Here is a 6,000-nt window from a genome sequence, read left to right as displayed (position 1 = left end):
ATCCTATATGGGTGCTGGTTCTAATCCCAGCAGCTCCACTTTCCATCCAGCTCCCCGCTTGTAGCTTGGGAAAGCAGTCAAAGACAGCCCAAAGCCTTGGGACCCTGGACCCGCATGGGACACCTGGAAGCAGCTCCAGGCTCCTGGCTTCGGATCGGCGCAGCACTGGCCATTGCACTCACTTGGGGAATGAATCATCGGATGGAACATCTTCCTCTGTCTCTCCTCCTCCCTGTATATCTGACTTCGTAATGAAAATGTTAAAAACAGCGAAAAGAAATTAGAGGAGAGCTGAGAAAGGAAATCTAACCAACACTAGAGAAAGGTGAAAGGGCACTAGGGACTATTGTGAAGAACTGTATACGCATTCATGGTGTTCATTTTACGAAAAACGCAAATTTTAAGACCTTTTTCATCAAGATAAACAGATCTTTACTTCTGTCTTCTACAAACTTCTTGAAACATTGTTTGGAATTTAAAGTTGATCTCATGTGAATTTAGAATAATATCACAGATTGGGGGGAAGAAGGGAGAGGGATAGAAACATGGGAGAGGTGTGACGGACAAGTTGAAAGTAGTGGCTGGGTAGAAGAACTAAGTTCTGGTGTCCTATAGTATGACAAGGTGATGACAGTTACCAATAACATGCTGTGTGTACATACATATGTGGATGCGTCTACACGTCATACAGAACATACAGTTAATACATATAAAGCTAGATGGAAGGAATTTGAGTGTTTCACCACATAGAAATTATCCAAGGAACTACATAACTAGATCTATTCACCCCCATTTCATCAGTACCCAATGTTTGCTTTACATGCAGCAAAACCTTACAGAGTCCCCGTGGATGCATATTTGTGTCAATTGATCTTAAAAATGTAAAAAGTTGCACTTAAAATTATGACCACCTTATATATATATTCAAGTAACCAGAAACTTAAAACATGAGGATTTTAATTGTTGTGGAACATTCAGACTGATTTAATGAGAAAATTATGGAGACATGCATCTGCTAACTATTACATGCAAACAATTGGAACTATCAGGTTTTGACTGGTGCCTTATTTTACCAGCAAGATTCTTTGCAATGGTGAAAAATATTCAAAAATTCACCTTTTGTTCTTACAGTCTGCCACAAAGAACAAACCCTCACTTTCACTCCCTCTCTTAACTACACCTCGTGTCTTTTTCCTCCATGGCAATTTGTTATGTTTCTTTAGAAGAGCCAAGAGACTCAATACAGAGACAGCTAGAACTTATACGAGAGTTTGGTAGAGTGGCAGGGTACAAAATGACGGAACAAAAAACAGCTATAGTGTATGCAAACAGCCCCAAGATGGAAAGGGATCTAACCAGCAAAATACCATTCAAAATAACAGAAAAGCATTAAGTATTTGGGAATAAATCTAACCAAAAATGTAGGAGACCCTTTTGAAGAAAACTACAAACTACTTAAAAAAGAAATTGAACAAGACCTCAGAAGATGGAGTAACATCCCATGCTCCTGGAGAGGCAAAATCAGTATCATTAAAATGTCTATACTACCAAAAGCAATATATACATTCAATGCAATTCCAATCACATTACCCAAAACATTCTTCATGGAACCGGAAACAATGATTCAAAGGTTCATTTGGAAACAAACAAACAAAAAAAAGCAAGAATAGCTAGAACCATCCTGAAGCACAGGAAGTTAGCAGGGGGAATTACAGTTCCGGACCCCTGGACATACTATAGGGCAGTGGTTATCAAAACAGCCTGGTACTGGCACAAAGATAGAGAGGAAGATCAATGGAACAGAATAGAAACACCAGAAGGGAACCCACACAGATACAGCCAAATAATCTGACAAAAAGACAAACGACAATCCAGGCAAATGGAAAGGTCTGTTCAATAAATGCTGTTGGGACAACTGGTTGATAGCCTGCAGAAACCAAAAGATAGACCCACATCCCTCACCATACACTAACATCAAATCTACATGGATAAGAGACCTAAACCTACATCCAGAAACCTTCAAACTTTTGGAAGAAAATGTTGGAAATACCCTGCAAGATCTAGGGGTAGGTCCCGAATTCCTGAAAAGGACACCAAAAACAGCAATCAAGACCAGAACAAACGAATGTATCTACGTCAAACTAAGAAGCTTCTGCACAGCAAGGGAAACAAGCAACAAAGTAAAAAAGCAACCCACAGAATTGGGAGAAGATCTTTGCACACTACATAGGTGATAGAGGGCTGATCTCCAGAATATACAAAGATCTCCAGAACAACCAAAACAAACTGCTCAAGAAATGGGCACGAGAAATGGGCAGACATTTCACAAAGGAACAAACCCAAATGGCAAACAAACATGAAAAAATGCTCAACTTTCCCTGGCAATAAGGGAAATACAAATTAAGACAACAATGAGATACCACCTAACGCCAGTGAGGATGGCTCACATACAAAAAACCACCAACAACACTTGCTGGCGAGGATGTGGGGAAAAGGGAACCCTTCTCCACTGCCAGTGGGACTGAAGACTTGTACAGCCTCTATGGAAATCAGTATGGAGAACACTCGAACAACTGAAAATCTGCATACCATATGATCCAGCAATAGCACTCCTAGGAATATATCCAAAACAACTGTTACATGAGAAACCAACACGCACTCCTATGTTCAGAGCAGCACATCAATTGTACAACCATGGAAGAAACCGAAATGCTTATCAGCAGAAGACTGGATAAGAAAGCTACGGTTAATTTACTCCATGGAATACTACTCAGCTATTAAACAAAATGAAATGCAGTTTTGTGGCCAAATGGGCCCAACTGGAAACCATAATGCTAAGGGAAATGAGCCAATCCCAGAAGGTTAGATACCACATATTTGCCTTAATTTAAGATGAAATGATGCCAGTTCGAAAAACAGTACCTGTAAATTGTAGTATTATTCCAAGCCCAAACAGTCTGTAGCTCATGCAATAAGATATTGCAATGTAACCAATGAACCAACAATCAATGTGAGTCAAACTGCTTATGATCTACATCAAAGAATTGTAAAACCTAATATACTTTTAAGACCCTATGCTACTTGGAAATGGGGTGGGAGAGCAGGGAAATCTTCCATCTACTTAGAATGTGAGGAAGACGTGAAGTATAACCTATCAGGAATGGAACAGGGAACTCATAAACTACAAAGACATATAGGGGGAATCAAGAGCGATCCTGACAATCTCTTAACAGGTCATACACACAGAGCAGGGGGGCACCCCAGAGTGGAGCAGGTGGACAGGGGGAGGCTTGTATCCCAACCCTGTAGACTCCCAGATCCTCACCAAGGACTATCACTACGGGCACCAAGGACTACATCCCAACCGCCAAGAAGAACACAGGGAATTGGAGTGCCTTCGGAGGCTGAGAATTCTGAGGTCATCCACCCCCGTCTGGATCTCCCACATGGGCTGGAAGAAGCCCAAATCCTTCCTGGCAGGATCCAAGGTCATCGGAACAACAGCCAGGAGCCCTGAGCGGTCTGCAGAAATAGAACAGTAAACTTCCTTTGGGACTAGGGAGAGGAGCTTTCTCTGATCCTTACTTAGTTCCAACTTTGGATCCCCACCCTCTCCTGCAAGGACCAGCAGGGTCGCTCCAGAGGGCCCCCCCCCCAAAAAAAAAATTAGGATAGAGAACAACAAGGAAAGCTTAGAACCAGGAGGAAATGGTCAGCGTGGATTCACATATACCTTACTTGGGAGTACACAAAGATTAGTTACTCCTCACTAAGGCATTGAAGATTTCTCTGCACACCCCTCCTAAAACAACTGGGACCTCAAACTAAGAAGCTTCTGTACAGCTAGAGAAACAATCAACAAAGTAAAAAAAAAACAACCTACAGAATGGGAGAAGATCTTTGCACGCTACATAGGTGATAGAGGGCTGATCTCCAGAATATACAAAGATCTCCAGAGAAACCAAAACACCAGAACAAACAAACTGCTCAAGAAATGGGCACGGGAAATGGGCAGACATTTCACAAAAGAACAAACCCAAATGGCAAACAAGCATATGAAAAAATGCTCAAGTTCCCTGGCAATAAGGGAAATCCAAATGAAGACAACAATGAGGTACCACCTAACTCCAGTAAGGATGGCACACATACATAATACCACCAACACTTGCTGGCGAGGTTGTGGGGAAAAGGGAACCCTTCTCCACTGCCAGTGGGACTGAAGACTTGTACAGCCTCTATGGGAATCAGTTTGGCGAATACTCTAACAACTGAAAATCAGCATACCATATGATCCAGCAATAGCACTCCTAGGGATATATCCAAAACATCTCCTACACAAGAAACCAACATGCACGCCTATGTTCATAGCAGCACAATCTACAATCGCAAAAACCTGGAAGCAGCCAAATTGCCCATCAATAGAAGACTGGATAAGAAAGCTATGGTTCATCTACTCTATGGAACACTACTCGGCTATTAAAAAAAACGAAATGCAGTTCTTTGTGGACAAATGGGCCCAACTGGAATCCATCATGCTAAAAGAAATGAACCAATTCCAAAAGGTTAAATACCACATGTTTGCCTTAATCTGAGATGAAAAGATGACAACTTGAAAGATAGTACCTGTATATTGTAATATTAGTGCAACCTCTAACAACCTGTATCCAATGCAATAAGAAAACGCGATATAATCTATAAACCAACAATTAATGTCAGAATATTTAAGGTCTACATCGAAAAACTATAAAACCTACTATACCCTCAATACACTATGTTAACCGGTAATGGGGAGGGAGTGCAGGGAAATCTTTCAGGACCATAAAAAGAGTGAGAAAAAAGTACAATATAGCCTATCAAGATCAAATCTGGTAATTCATAGACAACAGACTCAAAGCGGCACTAAACAATAAAACTGCTATACCAATGCATGAGGGGGGAATCGGATGCGATCCTGACAACCTCTTAACAGGAGGTCATGTGCGTGGAGCAGGGGGGCACTCCAGAGTGGAACAGGTGGTAAGGAGGAAGCTTGGATCCCAACCACGAAGACTCCCAGACCTTCACCACAAACTATTAACACAAGCAACAAGGACTATATCCCAACTGCCAAGGAGGCCACAGGGAATTGGATGCCCTCGGAGGCTGAGTACTCTGAGGTCACCCACCCCCAACCGGAGCTTCCGCAGGGGATGGAAGAAGTCCAAACACTATCGCGCAGAAACCAACGTCATCGGAAAGACAACCAGAAGCCCTGAGCGGTCCGCAGACACAGAAGAACAATAAACGTCCTTCGGGACCAGGGAGGAGAGCTTTCTCTGGTCCGAGCCTGGCTCCACCTCTGGACCCCCCCCCCCCCCCCTCGCGATGACCATCGGGATCGCTTCGAAAACCCCTCACGGCAAACAAACAATCATACAAACTAAAAAACACCTAAAATAAATAGACAAACAACAGAAAGTAGAGCTTGAAATCTGACAGGAAAGAACTGGCGTGGATTGGCTCATGCCTTGATGGGTGGGACACAAAGATTAGTCACTCCTCACCATAGTGTTGATGATTTTCCTGCACCCCCCCCAAAAAAAAATGTTCTGCACCTTAAATGTCGACAAATATCTTGTTAGAGTTACAAGCCAGTCTAGATTATCCCGAAATCTGCCAAGATCAGCAAAATTGTACTTCAACACAACAAATGGCTAAATACTGAAATGAGGTAGACATGAGACAGCTGAATGGTGCCCTGTAGCCATTTTAAGGTATATAGCAGCCGGTCCGGTCCTGTATATAAACTAGGGTTGAGATGTCAATGAGCTAATCATGGGTTGTGGTTAAGACTTGCGTTTTTTTTTTTTTAACATACTGGTTACTCAAAACCATGTCAATCCCATAATATTGCAAATTGCTGTTGATGTTATATTGGGACTCTTACTTGACTGTGATGATATTATGCCAGCTCTAACTTCGGACCAGAAATGGTCTCCCCAAGAAACTGTTCAACCCATC

Source organism: Ochotona princeps, chromosome 27, assembly GCF_030435755.1.
Source record: "Ochotona princeps isolate mOchPri1 chromosome 27, mOchPri1.hap1, whole genome shotgun sequence".
Classification (NCBI taxonomy): Eukaryota; Metazoa; Chordata; class Mammalia; order Lagomorpha; family Ochotonidae; genus Ochotona; species Ochotona princeps.
The sequence above is the reverse complement of the archived record's forward strand: the minus strand, read 5'-3'. Positions refer to the sequence as shown.